Source organism: Chrysemys picta, chromosome 6, assembly GCF_011386835.1.
Source record: "Chrysemys picta bellii isolate R12L10 chromosome 6, ASM1138683v2, whole genome shotgun sequence".
NCBI classification, from domain to species: domain Eukaryota; kingdom Metazoa; phylum Chordata; order Testudines; family Emydidae; genus Chrysemys; species Chrysemys picta.
Window position 1 is genome coordinate 71,291,341 of NC_088796.1, and position 21,016 is coordinate 71,312,356.

Consider the following 21,016-nt stretch of genomic DNA (forward strand, 5'->3'; position numbering starts at 1 on the left):
TAGCTGAATATTATCCAGATTTTTCTTTGCTTTAGAATCTACTAGTTACCACAATCTTCACAGAAAAAAATTCACTGGAAAAAACAGCATCTCTGTTCAGGACAGAACTTCTTGACTTCAGTAAGGCTTTTGATACTGTCTTGCATGACGTTCTCATAAACAAACTAGGGAAATACAACCTAGATGGATTACTATAAGGTGGGTGCATAACTGGAAAATCGTTCCCAGAGAGTAGTTATCAGTGGTTCACAGTCATGCTGGAAGGGCATAACGAGTGGAGTCCCACAGGGAATGGTTCTGGGTCCAGTTCCGTTCAATATCTTCATCAGTGATTTAGATAATGACATAGAGAGTACACTTATAAATTGCAGATGATACCAAGCTGGGAGGGGTTGCAAGTTCTTTGGAGAATAGGATTAAAATTCAAAATGATCTGGAAAAACTGGCGAAATGGTCTGAAGTAAATTTGTCAATAAGGCAAATGCAAAGTACTCCACTTAGGAAGGAACAGTGTAACACTATTGCAAAAAATGCAAACATCATTCTGGGATGTATTAGCCGGAGTATTGTAAGCAAAAGACGAGAGGTAATTCTTCTGCTCTACTCCGTACTGATTAGGCATCAACTGAAGTATTGTGTTCAGTTCTGGGTGCCACATTTCAGGAAAGATGTGGACAAATTGGAGAAAGTCCAGAGAAGAGCAACAAAAATGATTAAAGGTCTAGAAAACATGGCCTATGAGGGAAGATTGAAAAAACTGGGTTTGTTTAGTCCGGAGAAGAGAAGACTGAGAGGGGACATGATAACAGGTTTCAAGTACATAAAAGGTTGTTACAAGGAGGAGGGAGAAAAATTGTTGTTCTTAATCTCTGAGGATAGGACAAGAAACAATGGGCTTAAATTGCAGCAAGGGTGGTTATGGTTGGACATTAAAAAAAACTTCCTAACTGTCAGAGTGGTTAAGCACTGGAATAAATTGCCTAGGGAGGTTGTGGAATCCCCATCATTGGAGATTTTTAAGAGCAGGTTGGACAAACACCTGACAGGGATGGTCTAGATGATACTTAGTCCTGCCTTGAGTGCAGGGGAGTGGACTAGATGACCTCTCGAGGTCCCTTCCAGTTCTATGATTCTATGATTCTGCAAGGGCTTAAGTACCATTGAAAGATATAGAACTTAAACACATGCTAAAAGTTAAATGCTGTGCAGAATAGGGATGGACTTAAGAAAATCATAAAATACTTCCATGAATTAGATCTATGGAGTGTATTGTATCAAATAGGCCTTCTGCATTCTGCTGAATTTTATCCCTTGATAATTGGAGAATGGCAGACTTGTTTGGAGAGTACAAAAACAACCTGACTAAACTGAGGCTTTAGTAAAAGTCTCAACAGAGCTTGTTTTTGTAAGGTTACCAGTTTGATCTCTTAACCAGAGGGACTTGGTTAAGCTGAAGATAAGCATTAAAAAGTTCAGATGATTATGTGAACAGAACTTCTGAACCTCTTGAGCGTCTCCAATCATTAATCACAAATACAATGGAGTTCTTGTGATCAAATAATGTCTGGTTTATAGAGGATCTTTCTGAAGAGCATGGCTGAAAGCCCTTAGCTTAGCACTGGAGAGGAGTGTGATGGGTTTGATCACAGAAACCCCCTTGGGCCTGTCACCTGATGTGCTGAGACTACCTCTGAGCCCATTTTCTCTGCCAGTTTGGGCCTCAAGAACCCTGTCTTGTTGAGCCAGACATGCCAGTCTGCTCCAACACAGACCCAGGGTCTGAACCACATGCCCCAAAGCTGCAGACTTAACTGAAAACAGCTTAAGAAGTGCTCCTGTCTCCAGCACCCAGACACCCAGCTCCCAAAGGGATCCAAACCCCAAATAAATCCGTTTTACTCTGTATAAATCTTATACAGGGTAAACTCATAAATTGTCTGCCCTCTATAACACTGATAGAGAGATGCACAGCTGTTTGCTCCCCCAGGTATTAATTACTTACTCTGGGTTAATTAATAAGCAAGAGTGATTTAATAAATATAAAAAGTAGGATTTAAGTGGTTCCAAGTAATAACAAACAGAATAAAGTAAGTTACCAAGCAAAATAAAACAAAACACGCCTAATACAGTAAGAAATTGATTACAGATAAAATCTCACCCTCAGAGATGTTCCAATAAGCTTCTTTCAAAGACTGGACTCCTTCCTAGTCTGGGCCCAATTCTTTCTTCTGGTGCAGTTCTTTTTCGCTCCAGCTCAGGTGGTAACTAGGGGATTTCTCATAACTGGAACCTCCTTGTTCTGTTCCACCCTCGTATATAGCTTTGGCACAAGGCGGGAATCTTTTGTCTCTCTGGGTCTCCACCCCTCCTTCTAAATGAAAAAGAACCAGGTTTAAGATGGATTCCAGTACCAGGTGACATGGTCACATGTCCTGTGAGACCCCAGCCTTCATTCTTCCTGGCCTGACTCACAGAAAGGCTTGCAAGTAAACAGAGCTATTTACAACCAATTGTCCTAGTTGATGGGAGCCATCAAGATTCCAAACCACCATTAATGGCCCACACTTTGCATAATGACAATAGGACCTCAGAGTTATATTTCATATTTCTAGTTTCAGATACAAGAGTGATACATTTATACAAATAGGATGACCACACTCAGTAGATTATAAGCTTTGTAATGATATCTTACAAGAGACCTTTTGCATGAAGCATATTCCAGTTGCATTATATTCACACTCATTAGCATATTTTCATAAAATCATATGGAGTGCAATGTCACAAGGAGAAATGGTGTAGCAAAATGTTAGGAGGAAGGGGAAAAGATTCGAGTTGTTTGGATGGAAGAGAGTCTCAAAGGAAGAGTTGCAAATACCAATGTGTGGGTTTGTTGGGAAATAATACTGTGTCATGGCTGTAGTAGGTAGTTTTTATAATAAAACTGAACATAAAACAAGATTAAGATGGCTAAATATAGGCAACAATTGACCAAGTCTGTACTTTGTGGAAAGTCACATCAAGAAAAGCTGAAATTCAGAGTATTTGCACATGGGAGTTGTTTGTAGAGTCACTCAATATTTTTGTACATGGTTACAAAAGTTTCACTCTGCTGTAATGATGAAAAGAATGGTGATTGAAACTAATATTGTGTGATCAGATAACTCTTTGTATACTGCAATCAGTCAGTAGTATGTATGCAATACCCTGTGATTGGGAAGGAGGTAGCAATAGCCCCAAGTGGCTGGCAAGGTCCTTCGACATTTCTTTAGAGGAGGAGAAGGAAGGGTATGAATTAACGTACATCTATGCAGGCAAGCAGAAAAACAAATAGTCTAATGTACTTCACAATGTACTTGCCTGTTTGTTAGCTTGCAGAAAGGAAAATGTACAGAACAAAGATGACTGAGTAACTGAAAAGCATATCCCACCCTTGCAAATGGCAACTGCTTTCTGAAAGTATAAAAAGGTCCTTCCACAGCAAGTCCAAAAAGAAGTAATTTTTAAATGTACAGCCTTTGACCATGTGAATCACTCTAAGATTAAATTGTAATGTTACACTCGTTCTCCCTTTTTTCCCCCCTCCTGGGGCAAAATGCAATAACTATCTCTTTATTTGTAATGCCCCAAATTTGATAAGGACACTGAACAAACAGCAGTATGATGACTGAAATAGAAATGGAAGTAACTTTCCTTCTGATGCTCAGTTTGTGACGGCCAAATGAAACTTTCTAGTTTCCCACAAACTTGGAAGCCTATATTCACTGTGTTTGCTTATTTTGCTTCAAATTATGGTCTCTTTGTGATTCATTTCAGACTACATAGAGTTCAGAAACTTGACTTAGTTAAAATTACTCCATAACCCAAGCTTTTACAAATATAGGAGTTTCAGCAAATTTGTGGCCTGATTCTGATCTCCCACCTGTTGGCGTAACTCAGGAGTAAGTCCATTGAAGTCTGTAGAGTTACACTAATGTAAGTGATATCAGAATCAAGCCTAAGAATCAGAATGGTAATTACTTTTAGGGCATTGACAAATGCATGTGGTGATTTTGTGTGTGTGTGTGTGTGCGTGGGGTGGGTTATATTAAAAAGGACACAAAGATCAACCTTTATGTGTATTTAATAGAATGTCCTACCATTATTAGTCTCACTGAAGTCACTGGGACTACATATGGTGTAAGGCTATTACTGCTGTGAAGTAATTATAAAACAATTCAGATCCTTCTGTCTCTTAAAAGTACTAGTGACATGCTGCTGATTGTTTGCTTGAGCAGACTGGTTTCATTACTCTTATTAAATATGACTTCCTCTCTCTCTCTCTCCTCAGCCATAATTTAAAGCACATCTCGACCGACATAAATTTCACCAACAAAAGCGCCAGTGTGGACAGCACTGTGTTGGCCGGAGAGAGTCTCCTGCTGACATAGCTACTGCCGCTCATTGGGGGTGGTTCAATTATGCCAGCAGGAGAGTTCTCTTCCGTTGGCAGAGTGGCTGCACAGGAGACCTTACACCAGCGCTGCTGTGCCGCTGTAAGGTCTGTAGTGTAGACATCGCCTAAGTCATCTCATTTTGCTCCAGTAAGGAGAACTGAGAAAGGAAATCAGAGCAATGCAGCACCAGCAGGAACAACATCATGGAGGTACCTTTGTGGTGGCAAACACACAGTTCAACTAGATCAGTACCAAAGGTGAAAGAACAGCTATCAAACTTCCATGGGCCTAGTGAGTAAGGTGGTGTCAGCAAGAGCCAGAGTTGACAATCTGTAATCAACCAATATTCATTTGATGCAACGCTAATAGGTTGAGGGGAAACAATGAAACAACCAACCTTAGTAGAACATCAATGAATTAAAACAACACAATTATTTTCTTCTTACATATTTGTATACAAATTGTGCAAATACACTGTTCTTTATAAACAACAAACCTTTTTTTATTCTTGTCTTTCCATAAAACATTTTAGTACAAGAAAATGTATGCTTTATTAAGTTTCAACACTTAACAATTTCTCTACTCCTAAAAAATGTTTTAGAGGCAGCAAATTACAAGAATGAAAATGGAAAAACAAATGAATTACCTCTGTAACACCAGGCTGAATCAGGAGAGATACTGTAATTACTGTAAAGACAAATACATTACAAATGTCTTGCAAATGTAGAGGAATATTTTTAAAGCAAAAGGCTTGTCTGCAGTGACAAACTATAGTACTTGTAACTTGGGTTATTTTCTCCCAAGATTGTCTGATGTTCTGTTTAAAAATTGTTGTTTGGGTGGGAAATGGGGGAAGAATGGGAAGCTTTCAAATTTTCAGAAATATATTGTCAGTTCAGCTTTCAAGCAAATGGATCAAAGCTTCAAAATTTGATTTATTTGCTGGCACACTTTTTTTTTAAATTATCACGTGCATATGCAAATTTCCATGTGAAAAATCCATTGTGTGCACCAATCCAGTCCAAATGGATTTTGTGAAGGCTATTTGCACATGTCAGAGATATAGCTGAAAATTACATGTACAAATAATAACACGTGCACAGCTAGAAGTTGGGCTGGGATCCCTCTACAAATCTGCTTCACACCGGGTCACATGTAAACCTGTCCCAGCACTTGTGGTTGTTTGTGGTATGTATTTTGGATTTTTTTGTTTCTTTGTACTGTCTGCAAGCTTTTCTTTAAAAAAAAAATGCCCCAGCCCTTTTTAAATCATTCAGTTGTGTCTGGGGAGTATTTTTTGTCTAGTTTTCAATATGAAGCTAAGGAACATGACCCCAAGAAATGTTGTATGCATCTTCCTGCAGCTCTCATTGGCCAGGAATGGCGAACTGCGGCCACTGGGAGCTGCGAGCGGCCGTACCTGCAGATGCTCAGGTAAACAAGGTGTCTTGCAGCCCGCCAGGGGCTTACCCTGAACAAGCTATGAACCAAGTTTGGGAACCCCTGCTATAAGGTAATATGAAAGTTTTGCTTTATAGTTGTAAAAATACCTGCTTTGAACTCAGACAGGAGGAGAGGTTCCCCCAGCCCATCAAGGAGGATTATCAAGACTAAGTGGGCCATTGTGAAGCATCACAATACACAGACTTTACTAATTGCCCCTACACAGGCTACATGCAGAAGGACACATCCCTTCAGTTTGAATTCTGGAAGAGGGAAATAAAGATAGCTGACATTCAGATTTTTTCATTTCTTTGCTGTTTGAACTCTCATGTGGCTGCAGCTAGGAAACAAAAGTAGAGATCCCCAGGGTCAACCTGGATTAGCCCTGAAAGACATTCAGTGGATAGGTTACTACATCTCTGTCACCTTTTGGAACCAAAGACTAACTCATTTGTACACATATGTTGCCTGTTTTAATCTGTAAATAACTCCCTCTCATTTCTTTTGCCTAGTTAATAATCCTTAAATAGTTTACAATGGGATTGGCTGCAAGTGTTGTCTTTGGTGTGAGATCTGCATGACAAATTGAGCTGGGGTAAGTGACTGGTCCTTTGGCACTGGGAGCAACCTGAATATTTTTTGATCTTTGGTGTAAGTGACCATTTATCACTAAGTCCAGCTTGCCTGGGTGGCAAGACAGACTGGGAGCCCAAGGGAACTGTCTGTGACTCCATGGTAAGATTGTTATAGTGCTTCAGGAGTTCACACTTGTTACTGGGTTGGTGAAATCTAATAATAGAACTTACAACCGGTTTGGGGTGTCTACCCTGCTTTTTGACAGTCTGCCCTGAGGTTGGCACTCATAGTCGTGAGCCACTCCAGACAGCGTGACCGTATCCTCCCAGTATCCTCCATCTCACCCCATCCACTTCACCTAATCTATTTAGGTTCTAATACTGCATTTGAATGGTTTATTAATTAATTTTACAACAAGATGAGCTCTCTCCTTTTTAAATGTTTTGGTGGAGTCACCCAATTCAGTATAAAAGGCCCAATTTTTTTTAAAAAGGGACTGTGAAGAGACATGCCCTCACTCGGATATGGTGGAGATTAATGAGCTCCTCTGATCCTTTTCCTCACTAATGAGATGCACCTGCAAGGCTTGTTTGGCCTGGAGGAGGCGGAGCTTAAAAGTGGGGAATTTACCACAGGAAGGGGTGGTCAACAGGAAAAAGGCTGCCCCAGCAGATGCTTCTGTTAACAGAGGTAGATCAGCTGAGGGAGGAGACAGCTGCGACACCTCTCGGAGGAGGAGACACCACTCCCGAAGCTGCCCTGGCTGATAACAATGTGCCCCTGGAAGAGGGGTAGAAGGTAAACTCTGAAATGGGGCAATAGACTATAGGACACTAAGCTCTTAGAGCTGAACATCCAGGGGATGCATGAGAAACTGGTCCTCTTTCCAGATAGATCCTCCTCTCTTGCAAGGGAAGTGAAGTAGCCAACCCTCTGCCCATGGGTGGTTGCCCTAAGAGAGCTTCCTGAAAGGCTTCCAACTGGGGGGAAGAATAGGTAAACAATGGACGGGGACCTGGGGGAGGGGTGTCCAGGGAGCCCCTCCCCCACAGATAGCCAAAGATCCATGTGCAAGTATGCATAATGTGTGCTACATTTTCATGCATAATTCCTTAGAGGTTGTAATAGGTATTTTTCCCTAATTTTTCTAAAATATGCTGCAGTTACAGAATGGCTAACGTGTTCCAACGCAGAGGTGTTCCAACCCAGATGGAGGTGTATTTCAGTAGTATGATTCTATGTATATGCAATTTGCGAAGTTCTTTTGGCTCCTTAAGGGTGATAAGGACTAAAAATGTAAATAATAAGAACATTTTGTTATGAAAATGTAACTTGATAACTAACCTGCAACTTGCCAGGTTCCAGAGGGAAACTAAACAAAGCTGGGAGCAAAATGTTTGGAAGTGACACAGCAAATTAACGTACCATCTGATATGCAACATCTACAGCCTTTGCTGCTTTCTTTTATGCAGGTCAGAATTCAAAGGCTCTCCATGTGGTAAGAGAAAAGAGAGAGTGTGTTTTTGTAGATTGAGACAAGACAAATGAAAGCAGAAAGTACAAACAGCCCCTTTTAAAGAATTGTTTGATGTCTCCTAATTATAAATCAGGGGTTTCTGATTATAATTCTGTGCTATCCACTGAATACATTATATCTGACATTTGAACAGCATGGGACAAATCCTGAGGTCCTGATTTGGTTTTCACTCTGCCCTTAGGCAAAATCCCATTGAGGTTAAGAATTGGCCATTTTTTATATTATATGTTAGGTGCACATTTATTTCACTGATTGGAGTAGCAGTACAAATGCTTGACTCTGGAGAATGTGCACAGAATGACATGCTGCAGAGTTTTCTGTTTTTATTTTTATTATGAAAAGATCAGTACATCCCTATTTTTTTCTGTTTTGTATTTCTCCAATTAATTTGAATACTTTTTTTGAGAGTGAGCCACTTAGCTGGCTTGCTGGTGAAGCAGAAATGGAAAACTGCACCTACTTTTGAGATCTAATTCAGCTCTTAGTTCTTGCTTTGCTATAATAGACACACGCATGTTATGCAGTAACTCTATCAGAAAACAGATATGCCGTATCTGCAAAATTCTTCTAGATAGATGTTCCAAGCTAGAGCTGTATCGCTTAGCATTAGAGAAAGAGGAGGAAAACAAAGGGGAGAGAGGTGGGAACTGGATATCAGCCAATGTGATACCATAGGTTAAAACACAACATTTCCTTGTTGGGGTCAGATACAGTGTCTAAATTCCTACGTTTGAGCAATAATATGGTATGAAATAGAAGAAGAAAAATTAATAATATATATATATATATATAAAGAATGATGCCTCTGTTTTAGGGCCCAAACCCTGAATACTTTACTAAGGGCTAGATTGTGCCTTTTAAACACAACCCTGAGACACCCCACTGAGGTGCAATTCCTCACCCTCTTGTGTTTGGGGTAGAAATAACCCACCACAGCCCTTTAACAGGACACAGCATCCAACTAGCTCCACTGCCCGGGTGTGTAGGAGCCAATGATCCACTCCCCTCCTGCCCACTGGTAGGAGCTGTAGGAGGGAAGGGAGCTCTTCTCTTTCCTACTCAGCCAGGAGCCATGATATGGACAGGTCTATGTTGGCCACATGCGGAGGTGCTGAGTGGAGGCTTAAGCCCTATTCTACTCACCCACCTGGCACATAAGATGAAGGCACAGTCTAGCTTTGATTCCTTACTTAGGCAAAAGTCCCATTGACTTCAGTGGCATCTTGCTTCAGGATGGACCTTTAGGGCCTAGTCCTCCAAACATACATGGATGTTTGTATCTTTTGTGAGTAATGCCATTAATGTGAAATGTCCCATAATAGAACTACTCGTATGAATAAAGTTACACATTTGCTTAAGATGTTTGCAAGACTGGGGACTTGAACATGCCAGGTGATGGATGGATATGTACAGTACACTGTACAGTCTAATGCATCCTTTGATAAAATACCAAAATGTAATAGCCTTTATTCAAGTCCTTGGGACACATCTTTTAAAAGTGCCCAGTGATTTATTGTGATTTAACCACGTTCTGCTCTATTTGAGTTCTTTTATTGCTTCTAAAAATAGGTAGTCTGAGAAACTTCAATCACTTAATAAAAAGCAGAAGCTATTAAAATGATCCAAACAGCAAAAGGTAATACAGAGAATAGAAAATAAATAAAAAGACATGAAATACTATTATTTCAAATTGATTTCATTTAAATCTAAAGTGGGGACTGAAAGCCTCACAACAAAACTTGGATGGTGAAATGAGGCCCGTTTCTCATTACCAAAGTTCTAGAAGTGTTCCAAGCAAATCGCTTAAGCAAAATTATATTTGGACATGAATGAGGCCATTTCACATAAACCTTAGGGTCTTAGGTAGGACCTATGAAATATTTGAATGTTCTTTATTAGGATAAGTACAATAAAAATTTTAGAGGCTTTCTGAATAATCTTACAGAATTGCTATGATTCTCTATTGAATTCTGTAGCACTTAAAAAAATATTAAACTATTAAATTCTGTAGGACTTCTCCATAAGGGTGCTAGACAAATAAGTAGGATGCCTCTTTTAGTTTCAACAACCAAAATGAGGCACATGGTGGACACAAAACTTGGGTGTCTTAAACTTAGGTTCCTAAATCCATCATAGGCAATAAGTGGCTTCACTTTTCGGTGGTACTGAGTACCCACAACTACCAATGAGAACTATGGATTTTCAACACCTCTACTAATAAGGCCACTTTGTAAGTTGTCTAACCAACTTCACAGATGTTGGCTATAAACACTAAACCAGGGATTCATATTATGGTTTACAATATTTTTGACCAAAAATACTGGCCATGTCTTAAAGTCAAATTCAGAGGTGAAGTATAACTTATGCTCAGTTAAACTCTCTTAGGACTTGTCAACATGTGAAACAGTTATAACCAATAATTATTCCACTATAGCTACTCTAGTCAATTTCCCTGTGAAGACAAGCCGCCCTTAGTGTGCTACTTATACCTAAGCTAGCTTCTTCTGGCTCACTGAAGTATATGTTGTACCAACTCACACTCCTGAGGACACTGAAAGAAAAAGTGTGTTTGTTTTACTGTTAGCTTCTCCTCCCCAGCCAACCCTGTTTGTCTGTTCTGCACCCATTTTCATAAACCCGACATTTTAACTCTCTGGGGCAGCAAGTCTTTTTGCTACATGTTTGTGCAATGCCTAGGACAATGCGGCCGATAGATAATACTGCAATTAAAAGTAATTGTAAGAAGCTCCAAGAGGTAAATGGGAGGAGAGGGTCTAAGTTATTGTAGATCAAAATTATCCACTACCTTTGAATTTTATCCTGTGATTTAGAGGGAATCTGGAGGGAGCCTAAGTTGGCATAACTTGCCTACTGAGGGGACTGGAAGAAAGAGTACAATACACTATGATTTTCTCTAGACTTTCTTATACAAGCTTAGACATATTGCTGAATAGGGCTCATGAAAAGCAGAAGTGCTTATCTACATCCTGCCTACACACTCACAGACAGAAAAACCAGAGGGCCAAATACGGTATAAAGCCTGGGGGGCGGGGCAGGATAGTGGTGATTGTGTTTGTTTTTTTCTGATCAAGTGCAGTCACCTGTCAGTATTTTGTAAGTGAAGCTTGTAGATCTTTGAAAGAGTTGAATTTGTTTCCAAGTTTTGTTTTCAAGAGTGTTTTGCCTCTGGAAAGACGATTCGGGGGTCTAAATATATCAAAAGATTATAAATCTACCTTTGTGATTTTTCTTTTAATATAGTATTTTTTTATCATTAAAGTTTCCAGAAAGTAGAGAAGAGCAATTATTCATGGAATATGCAGACTCTGAAATGTCATCTTTCATTTGAATTTAATCTTTGACATTTCCTTTTGAAACAGACTGCAGCTGGATATTAACCACACGCGTTGGCAGAGGTCTGCAATAATTAATATGTAGCAGAGAAAATGCTAATAAAACAAAAAAGGAAACAGATTGCAAATATAAAATTCGAAAGTGTCTTTGATATGACTCTTGATGACTTCACCTGCTTACAGGCAGGAGAAGTGGATCCACATTGACCCTGGTAGGGGAAAGAATTGTCACTTGATTTGTCTTAATGTGTTACTTCACATACTGTTGCAAAAGCTTTGTGAAGTGCTTTGAGATCTACAAAGGCTAAATGTTATCTTTATTACCCCAACATTGATGCATATTAAACCAGTGGATAAATGAAACTTGTACTCAATTATGGACCTAATAGTTCTCTATGCCGCATGATTACATTTGCAGGTGGAGGAAGATGGTATGGAGCTTATTCCCTGTTTCCTTCCCAACATACCCATGTAATAGCAGGGCTCTTGAATGGTAGGATACCAGGAGAGGGGCGATCTAGCATACTCATTGATACTCCATGGCTTCAAGGGTCTATGGCCTTTCAGTTTGGGTGTATGGTTACACCTTTGGTCTACCTATACCTATGGTGGCTACACGTACTAGACGGAGGGTGCACATTGTTCCCTTTCTAAGCAGCAGTATGATGCATGCCAGAGAGTATTCTCCTAGGCTGCCCTACACTTGCAGGAAGGCTACTGGATTCTTCATTAAGTCACCAGCCTTCACTTGCTCGCCCCCATTTTTGTAGCTCATGTAAGTAAGCGCAGTGGTTTGCTTTGAGACTGTACTAGAAGAAAGAAGTTTCTAAATGTGAGGTTGTCAGCTGTGTAGCTGTTCAAATAGATAACACAAACTTCAGCAGAATGCAACCTGTCTGGTTTCATGTGTCCTGCTAAATTGTGGACAACGGGATCTCACAATTCACAGGAACAAAATGCTGTTTCGTTAGATTATTAGGGCACAATCCAAAGTCCAGTGGAGTCTTTCCACTGACTTCAATGGGCTTTGGATCAGGCTCAAAATTTGTATCATTTTACATATGACTCCTAACGGGCAAATCCAAGGACCTAGCCAAATACTGAATTGGGCATTTGAGTATTGTGCTGGGGATGAATTCTCTCTTCCAGGGCATGGATCAGCTCTACAGGTTCTCAGCAGGAGCTACTTTAGCTTAATGGCTGAATTAGCCTCTATAGTCCAAGCATGCTTCCAATATGGTGGGGGGGGGGGGGGGGGGGCGATGGGTAAAACCTGTGCAGCAGCTTCTTCTCTGGCCCTACCCTTGGTTCCTTCCTTCTACGCTGCCAGGTAGGGGCTGCCATGGAGCTGTGTTTTGCTTAACATAAGGCTTTGTAGTCCCTGCACCACCTCCAAATCCAGCTTCAATAGAACCATACCAGAGGCACCTTTGCTAGCCTCAGAGAGGGGGCAAGATTTGCCCTTAAATACAAGTGATTCCCAATTACAAATATCTACCTACAACAGATTGACTTCCATTGATGTGTTTGAGAAACAAATAATGGACCTCACTAATGGGAGAATTTGGGTCATTATAGCTAGAATCATAGAAATGTAGGGCTGGAAGAGATTTCAAGAGGTCATAAAGGCCAGCCTACTGCACTGAGTCAGAACCAAGTAAACTTAAACTATCCCTGACAGTCTAAATCTACTCAGACTATCCCTGACAGATTATCCCTGACAGGTTGTCTGCCTGTTGTTAAAAACCTCCAATGACGGGAATTCCATAGCCGCCCTTTGAAGTTTATTCTAGAATTTAACTAACCTTATAGTTACAAAGCTTTTCCTAATATCTAATCTAAATCTCCCTGCTACAGATTAATTTTATTACTTCTTGCCCTACCTGCAGTAGATATGGAGAACAATTGATCACCATCCTCTTTATAACAGCCCCTAACATATCTGAAGACTATTATTGGGTCCCCCTTCAGTCATCTTTTCTCAAGGCTGAATATGGGAATTTTTTTAACCTATCCCCACAGGTCAGGTTTTCTAAACCTTTTATCTTGTACTTGTTGTTTGTTGCTCCTCTCCTCCAGATCCTCAGCAATTTATCCACATTTCTCCTTAAGTGTAGTACACAGAACTTCAGCCAAGGCCTCACCAGAACCAGGTAGAGTGGAACAATTACCTCCTATTACGTACAACATTCCTGTTAATACACCTCAGAATTATATTAACCTTTTTTGCACCTGCATCCCATTGTGGACTCTCATTCAATTTGTGATCTACTATAACCTCCAGATCCTCTTCAGCAATACTACCACTTACCCTGTTATTTCCTATTTTGTAGTTGAGCTTTCCATTTTTCCTTCCTGGGTGCAGTACTTTGCACTTTTCTTCACTGAATTTCATCTTGTTGATTTCAAACCAAATCTCTAATTTATCAAGGTCATTTTGAATTCTAATCCAGTCCTCCAAACTGCTTGAACCCCTCCTCCACAAATTTTACGAGCATACTCTCCACTCCATTATCCAAGTCATTAATGAAAATATTGACTAGTACTGGACACAGGACTAACCCCTGCAGGATCCCACTAGACATGCCCTCCCAGTCTGACAGCAAACAGTTGAGAACTACTCTTACTGACCCTATCCATTTTCTTTCTGGAATCTGGAGGTAGGGTAGGCATGTTAGGTGGGTACCTGAAGATTAAATAAGAGGATAGCAAAAAAAAAGAAGGAACAATGAAAAGAGGGGAGGGGAGAAGTGGTGTAGCTAGCCCTTGGTAATGAGATGGGAAGATTAAGATGGATACCCTGTAAAACCTCCCAGGAAACAATTAATTGCTCCACTGTTTCTTGTGAGGTGTTAAGTGTTGAGGAGCTCTCTGCTTCCATTCCAATAAGAGGCACAATATCTGTCTACCCAATGGTACAGGAGAGCTTTTAAAGATGGCTGTTGCTATTAACACTTCATTTTTGAGATAATGGGAATAAGAGTGTCATCACATAAACCTACCAGACAGGTTGGCTGATGGGGTAAGGGCGAAGTTTAGAGCTTGAGCTGCTGTGCTCTGGAAAAGGTGAGGGAGTGGAGGGAGGTAGCTTTGTACGTGTATTTGAGATGCCAGAGAAATCTTACCTTGTACTGTTCTATTTGTTCATAAAGACAGTACTAACCAGGAAAGTATTTTAATATTTGACCATTTAACTGAGTTGGGCCATATGTTTTTATGTGGCTGGCCTAAAAAAGTCCCTCTGTTGAAGCACCCTCATCCAGACCCACCAAATTTGGACTGAAACTCTCGTACTAAAAGGAATATCAACTCCTCCCCCCACAAGAGATAAATTAATAATGTATTTTAACTACAATCAGTATGTGGGGTGGACACCTGTCCACTAGCAAACTGGACTGAGACCACCAACTCACTTCACATACTGTGAGTAAATGTCAGTAACTAACAACTTTCTATTACTATAGTCCTGGGCTGGATTCGAACAAATGACTTAGACACAAAAAATTCAAGTGATCCCCTTTACCAAACATCTAAGACAGTATTTCTCAATTAGAAGAACTAGGGGATTGCAAGGGGTTAAATTTTATTGCAATATAAAGCAAGGAAAATATCCCCCCCGCCCCTTTGCACACACCCTTACCTTGGGGAGGACAGATAGCTCAATGGCTTGAGCATTGGCCTGCTAAACCCCCAGGTTGTGAGTTCAATCCTTGAGGGGGCCACTTAGGGATCTGGGGCGAAAACATCTGGGGATTGGTCCTGCTTTGAGCAGAGGGTTGGACTAGATGACCTCCTGAGGTCCCTTCCAACCCTAATATTCTATGAAGATCACAGCTATGTATGAAAAAACTAAGGCCTGAATGGACCTATAAAATGTCATGAATTAATGCTGACATTAGTTTTGAGACTAAACAAGGTAACTTTTTTGCAGTGCTTATAGTCCCAAAGTGATATGAAAAGCAGATTTTTCTGACCTTCAAATGAATAATACAATGCTAATAAAACTATAATCCTTAATAAATAAATGCCCTTATTATCCACAGTAATTAAGAATTAATTGCTAAGCTCTTTAACTTTATCCATTTTGCCTTTGTAATTATTCTGGGTCCTTTGAGTTGGTAAGATATCTATGCTTCTCATTTTTTGGAAAGTTTTGAAGTTAGGGAATTACTTGAATACAAACCCATTTCCCCTTGGAGATACAAATATAACAAGCATTTTTTTCATGTAGGAAGAGAGATTCAGGTAGTACTGCTCAGCTTTCCCAGTGCAGTGAGAGCAAAGAAACGGAGTGCGAATGCTGAGTGACAGAAACTGGATGACGAGTGCTGACCTTTTCTGCAATGACCTATGCCATATCAATGGGGTCATTGAAGTGTTTGGAGCATTTGTAAATCATTGCTAGGTGTGGCTGCAAGAAGGAACACATGTACTGTTGAACTGCTTTAACAGGAAACTGAATAGTAATTGATCAAACTAATGGCAGCCCAAGCTAAAATAAGCATATATTCAGTCAGCATTCATGCACATGCTTAGCTTTAAGCATGCTTTGCGGAAACACAGCTAGAACTGTTTGATTTAAAGCTGAATGTCATTAGCTGCAATATATATTCATGTTACCCTGCACCATGTCCCGCAGAAATGTTAAGTGACTGCAGAATATACCTGTTGTTTCATTGGAATATCAAATGAGCTCACAACATTGAAAAACCTCGGTTTTATTATGACGAAGATCTATAGAACTCATACATTGCTGCAGTTTCTTTTCTATGGGGATGACATCCTTTTGGCCTCTCTGTGACTGCAGAAAGGCCAGAATGCAGTAGATTGCAATGGTTCCACTAACAGAGGGGAGCTAGACACTGAAAATACTGCATAAAGTGATGTAGAATCTACCTGTGTGCTGCCAAGCTCCACACTGGCATTGCACAGAGGAGTGTGTGTGTGTGTGTGTGTGTGTGTGTGTGTAGGCATGTGGACAGGTCAAGGAAGTGACGGAGCAGTGGCCAGTGGGTCCATGAATTACATCCACTAGACACAAATGCTGCAGGTTAGGGGGCAACTGTAGTAGATGGGCTGCAGCAGAATTGTCTACCTCTGTGCCAAGTTTCTATTTTAATTCACTGTACAAAGCCTGTTTACTTGAGCTTTCTACAGGGGTGTACCTTTACAAAACATTGTTTTCAGCTTATGACTCATCTCCCATAGGATAACATGGAGAACACATAGGAGTGAGCGATGCCACATGGATCACTTGGGGGAAAAATAAGATTTATTTTTCCTTCAAATAATAGGCAGGCTATTATTGGGGTTTTTTTTGTTTAGTTTTTCTCTCTTCCTCCTCCCACCCACTGCCAACCAAAAATGTTTGGCAATGCAAAGAGAGAGCAAACAATGATAGTTTCACACAGATGTTGGTGGGTGGCAAATGGGAAAAGATCTGTTTCTGAGTGTACAATCTGTAAATTGCTAGCTCTTGCTTTCCTTTCCTCGAAGTGCAAATTCCTTTCATCCCAACTGGTAAAGCAGGATGAAAAGCGAGAGAGATCAACCCATAACTACAACCTTTGTAAAGTTCTTCTGGGGAAAACAAAAATCCTTATAAAGTTGACACTGCCACTTTATGCAAGTAAAATTATGAGCATAACAAATGAAATGATTATATGAAAATGAACCTATCCTGCCTTAGCCTTAGGTCCAATACATATTATAATGTCCTGTAAAGAAACCCACTATGCTCCTGCCAAAGATGTAGTTAGTTACAAGTAGATGCCTGGTCAACTCAAATGTGTCCAAGAAATGCGTTGTTTCTTTACTCTAATAGGGCTCAATCCTGCATGGTGCTGAGCAATCTGGCCTCAATCCAGCAAAGCACTTAAGCACACAATTAGCTTTCAACAGTACTAAAGTGCTTAAAAGCTAATTAAGTGCTTTGCTGGTTCCAAGCCAGAGTACTCCACACATCCAGGATAAAGCCAATAATGGTGTAAAAGGTTCAGAAAATTCCTAAAACACAATACTGAGCTTGAGACTCTAAAGTGGGATGAAAAAGCATGACTGGTTCTGGCAAATCCTTGGAAGAACGGATCATAAAAATGGGTATGTTCTGCTGGGTAATGCTGTTGGACATTGTGGTTCCCTTGTACACACTCATAATTTCCTGCTGTGGAACTCCAACCATATGAGCCTATTGTGGAAGTTATATATTCATTCCTTGGTCCAAACTTTTGTTTCTAAATTTCTTGCGCTAGTAACGTTATAGCTTACCCCATTAAAAGGCACATTTTGTCACAAATGGCAAACATCAGTTGGTATTTATGCACCCCTATCTCACATTGCTTTGCGCCTTAACATCTCAATGGGTGCAGGAATAAAGGACTGATGGACAAGGTGGAGGTGCTGAAATCCTTCTCTGTGACCCTGGTGCTTGAGAACTCTTTTTGCCTTTACCCATCTATTATGCCACAATCATGCAATTAAATTGTATCTATGAGCTATTTTTTTAAAAAAAGACAAGGTTGCTGAAAAACAATTTACCCGCAATGCTCTCCCTCCACTAAAGCAACACTAGCCATTCTTCAGACACCAAGGTTCTCTGCTGCTTCAGTCATCCACCTAGAAAGAGAAAACAGAAATAGAAACTTGCCATCTACAGGAAGGGATTGTGGGGGCATATTTCAACTTGGAGAGAGGGAGGAGGACGGCACGCCGGGGCATGGAGCTATGCTGATCATGAATGTCTATCCCTGGCTTTTTGACATACATAAAAAGGCCTTTAACTACTTAGCAGCAGAGATTTCTTGTGACTCCACAATGAATCAGTCATTACGTTCAGAGACCTATAGGCAATGTCAAAATTAGTCCAGACATTTACCTACAAAAATACATTTAGAAACACCTTGGGTCATTTTTATGCCAAACCTTTGTAGAAGGATAACTTGTTGTGTACAGGCTTTTCAGGGCCATTATTTAATTGTGAGCTGTTTGCTTTTGGTTTAGTCACTCACCCAGTAAAAAGTCTTATGTTCATTCAACCGCACATGTCTGTATGTGTTTGTGCACATACAGGTACACATACATTTACAGACAGGAAACAATTGGAAAGAAATCTCCCATGATCCACAGAATTCAGAAATAATATTGACAGTACCTGGTTTAATTCTCTCACTAGAAGGCTTTTGGCCACTAGACTTTGTTTTCATGAGCTTTAGCCGCTGGGCCAAGAATTTTACCTCCGAATGGTATTTTGAGACTTCTGCCCCATCTCCACCCTTCTTTTCTTGACTGACACCTGGGCAGCAGATGGTGTAAATGGCCCACAATACATTAGTTAAATTAATGTAAAAATCCTTTCAGATTGCTGACTTCCTTGGTACTGCACCTTGTGGCACCAATAGCTGGTCAGGGAGAATGACAGCACTTGAAACTGATTGAGACTGAATTTTTCTGGACTGGGTTTTGGTGACATGAGGGCATTTGTGGAATTGACATAGGAGTCTGTGTAGGACGGGGAATGACTTACCTCTCCACATCGTTGACACTATGCCCTGGAACTGCTGTTCAGTTGCTCTCAGAATGAGATATTGTAATCATAGATTCCTCTTATACTTTTTCTTCCTTTCCACTACAGTTAGGAGCTAGGGTCTTCCTACCATTTCCCCTCTCTTTCTTTCATCTCTACTGATCCCCAGTGCAGGATGTGTGTGTCCAGGGAAGGAGGTATAGCTAAGTGCCTACACCGAGAAAGACGCTGTTTTCTTGGCCTGGACTGATGGGGAAACCCTGGTCGATGTAGAACTAATATTGACACCACAGACCTCTTCAGAGATTGTTCTTTGTATGCATTGTAACCAATAATACTGAGCAGAGCAGCGGTGGTATTGATAGTAGGATTCCCTTCTACTTCAGGCTTCTCAATGAACTACAAGCAGCAGTATGGCCCATGAGGCCGGGCCCCATAGAAAAGGCTCTAATTTCTCTTTTTTTCACTCTCTGACAGGCTTCCAGTGTATCTTACTGTGGTGGACAGGGGCGGCTCTATGTTTTTTGCCGACCCAAGCACGGCAGGCAGGCAGTTTTCAGCGGCGCGGTCCGCTGGTCACGCGGATTCGGCAGCATGCCTGCGGGAGGTCCACCGGTGCCGCGCCATCGGCGTACCCGGTGCCGAATTGCCGCCGAAGCCACGGGACCGGCGGACCTCCTGCAGGCACGCTGCTGAAAGCCGCCTGCCTGCCACCCTCACAGCGACCGGCAGGCCGCCCCCTGCGGCTTGCCGCCCCAAGCACGCGCTTGCTGTGCTGGTGCCTGGAGCCGCCCCTGGTGGTGGACTAGCTTATAAGAGTGAGCTCTGGAGATAATCCTTCACCAAGATACAGAACGCACAGATTGGGGTCAGGATGGGTGTGAAATTACATTGTGTTTATACTACTACTGTAAAGTTCCAGTTTGCTTGCATTATGAAGGCCATAAGCAAAAGAAGTGTCAATCCTGGGCACAATGTGGGAATTCAAACTCTAACATAAACACAGTTTCTCTTAGTTCCATAGCTGGTCCCACACGCTCTTGCAAGGCCTGCAGTTGTGAAGGGGAGTGGGAGGGTGGGGGGGACAGGAGGGTTCAGCCTATTATCCATGAAATTGGAGAAAGAGATTGTATTTTTACCAGTCCAACGTAAATTAATGCAATTTGCATTTCACCATTTTCCATGAAAACCAAAGGCAGACTTTTTCAGGCACAGAACTGCTATTTTGCTACAAAAAGCTGCTTTCACTGTAGAAGGAAGGGAATTTCAATTAGTAATGTCCATGTTAAGAATGTCTTGTATTCAGTGGTTTACAGCTCCTGGCTCTTAAAATGGTGGCATATGTTGGTAACTCTGCTTTTTTTTTTTAATGACCTGCTGCATCAGACCCCAGCCTATGATATAGCATACTAGAAAGTAACATGATAGGTAAATCTAAACTGTAGTTGTTTTCACAGATCATTAACAAGCAGCAAAATGCGTAAAATCATATCTGGCATTTGATGTGAATATCTGGCTCTATTGTGCCAGTAAGGCATTGGAGCATGTTGGATACATGAGTTCTGGGAGCATAGTGCTTCCTGGGTCATCCCACCATGCAGGGGCAATGCTTCTATCCCTGAAGGAAATACAGTGCGTACTGCCCTCTGTGTCTGGTGCAGATGGGGACAGAACTATGGCTCTGCCTCCTTCCCTCTTCCTCTGGGACAAAGGCTGTGCTTGTGCTGTCCTGCAGCTGAGGAATGTGGGCATGTGGGTGTGGGCTGGTCACAATTGAGCCCATTTGTAGTGCAATTTTCCATTTGTCTTAATACTAAAGATGCTGCTGGCTTTTACAAAAAATTGTTTTAGTACATTTGGTCTTTGAAGACACTTTGTGGCCAGAAATATTGCTGCACCTGTGGCCTTGTTCCATCCTACATGCTTGTGAGCATTGTTGTTAGCATAATGTGCGGATGCATTAGCTGCTGCCTTTTTCAAGATACCTCAGGGTACCAAACTAGTAAAAAGGGAGCAATAAAGAAGAAGGAAACACCTGAGCCAACTATGAGTTCCAAAACTACACTGGAATAGAATGCTACAAGCAGCAGGACATAAATAGGATTACACTCGCACTATGTTTAATTGACATGGAATATAGGAACACAGGAAT

The 21,016-nt window shown here is 41.0% G+C and overlaps 1 long non-coding RNA gene across 3 annotated transcripts in view; it reads right to left on the reverse strand.

Annotated features, from left to right (window-relative positions):
* The window catches only part of LOC101948431 (uncharacterized), a 159,719-nt gene that overhangs the window by 61,405 nt on the left and 77,298 nt on the right, over positions 1 to 21,016 (reverse strand). For all 3 annotated transcript variants that reach the window (XR_010588829.1, XR_010588827.1, XR_010588828.1), the window contains exons 2-3: positions 17,880 to 17,957; positions 2,159 to 2,371 (exon numbers count right to left, since the gene is read on the reverse strand). This is a non-coding gene — a long non-coding RNA (uncharacterized LOC101948431). The remainder of the gene's footprint in view (positions 1 to 2,158; positions 2,372 to 17,879; positions 17,958 to 21,016) is intronic.